Genomic DNA, 2,202 nt, shown 5'->3' with positions numbered 1-2,202 from the left:
GGTGGTGCCGGTGCTGCGAGAGGCAGCCGTGCGTCCCTCTCCCGCCCGGGGGAATGCCGGTTGGGATTAAGGCATGTCCTCGGTCCCCGCTGAGGGGGCGGCGGTTGGGCTGTTTGCAGCGCCGGGCGGCGGTTGGTGCCGTTTGCTGTTACGTGCGGAGTAACAGGCTGGAACTGTGAGCAGGCTAGCTCCTCTGAAGCTAACTTGTTTGCAATGCCTGGTTTATTTACGGAACGTACTTCAGGTAACCTAGTCGTAAGTTTTGTGACACTCCTGAATTGCCTTTTAATTCCCCAAGCCTGAATTCTCTTATGACTGTGGAGCTATTTACCTATCTTTATGATAAGTAAATCATAAAGATAGGTAAATCATAAAAATTTACTCTTTAAGGTAGAGCTTTATCATAGGAGGTGGACATGCAGAGCTAATTGCAGTCCTGTTCGGTATGAACAAAAACACAACATAGCAGCCCTGCCTGTGCCCAGTCAAACAATTCTCATAAGCTTTTGTAATGGTGCATGTCCTCCTTAAAACGCTGCACCTGATTTTCCTCCAGCTGGGTGTGTTCCCTTTTGGCTCTGGATAAGCACTAGTTTGTAATCCCAGGTGCCAGCCTTTGGTTTATCATGGCAGCTATTTACTAATCATTTTGTTACCATAGCTAATGAATTTCTCTTAGCTTTAATTTACTTCAGTGCTATTTAGATGATCTCAGAATAATCTAAACTTAGTAAAGCTTTGAGGATTGCTGTCTGAAACCATTGGTTACTCTTCCCCTCCCCCGAACCCAAAACAAAGTCTGAGCTGAGACTGTCAACTATTAGTTGCATTATTTTTGTATAAACAGTAGCTGCTGGTGGATAGCACTGCTACCCAACTGTATTTCTGTCTTACTTGACTCTGACTCTTGTTGTCTAGATTTCAGCTTCCTTAGCATTAGTCCTAAGACTAGTTATTAGACCACTGTTTCTTAACTGTTTCAGAATTAAATATACTGAAGTTGGGCTGGTTCAAGGATGAATACCTAGCCACATATAAATTTGGGCAATATGGAGCCTGTAACTTACGACTTTTTTAAAACAAGGATCATTTCTTAACTTACGACCTTAAACCTAGCCAAGTGAGCGCTGCCAGTATAAAGTTTAAGTGTTGCCCCTAACACCACTAGCCTTTGCTATTTGAGCTCCTAACTTTGGGAATACACAATTTTCCCAGCCCCTGGAGTTTAGCAAATACAAGTTCAACTAATCTAAACATTCCTGAATTCTAATCTGTCATCTTTTGGTGGGTTCTTCAGTCTGGTCTCTTCTGGATCCTTTTATTAACATAGATAATAGGTTCACCCCACTGTAGCTGGCACTAGCTCTGAAATGTTAGGTATTTTTGTTCATCACTGGAGTTTTTCTAGATTTCATTAGTCCTATTCCTTTGTTTTAGACTTTCATCAGCCAAAGACTAAATATAGCCTGTGACATTTTCTAGCACAATCCATACCTTAATTGATCTTTTTTCTGACTCATTTGAGAGTCCTTTCTCGGAGTTTTCTGGAGGTGGGAGCTTACAATGTAACATATCCTCAACCTTACTTTCCCACTACAAACTCTCTCCACAATCAGCTTACCAATTGCATGTTTAAATGAAGCATGCTGATTTTAGCAGGTACTAGTTTTCTGTTCAAACTGGCAGTTCTTACCAACCACAAACAGAAACGTGGCTTAATGACCCAAACTGGCACAGGTCATATGCTTCTTAAATCCTCTATTAGGTCTGATTCAAGAGGCTCCATATTCAGAAACTCTGGCACCTAACCTTACTGTAACTCTAACCCAGACACTTGTTCTGAAATGTTTTTTTCTAAATGTCTGTCATATCAAGCCACAGGGTAGTCATAGATGGAAGAAAGTTTCAACAGCGGTTAACCCTCTTTCTAGGACTATCAGCTTTGCTGGAGACAATGAAATTGTACCGCATACCCCTTTTCTACATTTGCCAGCTCTTCATGGGTGTCTTTGTAACCCTAGGGAGCTTGGTTAAACTTAAGGTTCTGAGATGTACAATGACAGCAGCACGGCGACAGTTAACCTGCAATCAAACTGAAGGGTAGGCTATTGCCAACAAAGATCATAGAATCATAGAATGGTTTAGGTTGGAAAGGACCTTGAAGATCATCCAGTTCCAACCCCCCTGCCATAGGCAGGGACA

The sequence above is a fragment of the Charadrius vociferus genome, unplaced genomic scaffold (assembly GCF_000708025.1).
Source record: "Charadrius vociferus isolate BGI_N301 unplaced genomic scaffold, ASM70802v2 scaffold161, whole genome shotgun sequence".
Taxonomy (NCBI): domain Eukaryota; kingdom Metazoa; phylum Chordata; class Aves; order Charadriiformes; family Charadriidae; genus Charadrius; species Charadrius vociferus.
Note: the sequence above shows the minus strand (reverse complement) of the source record.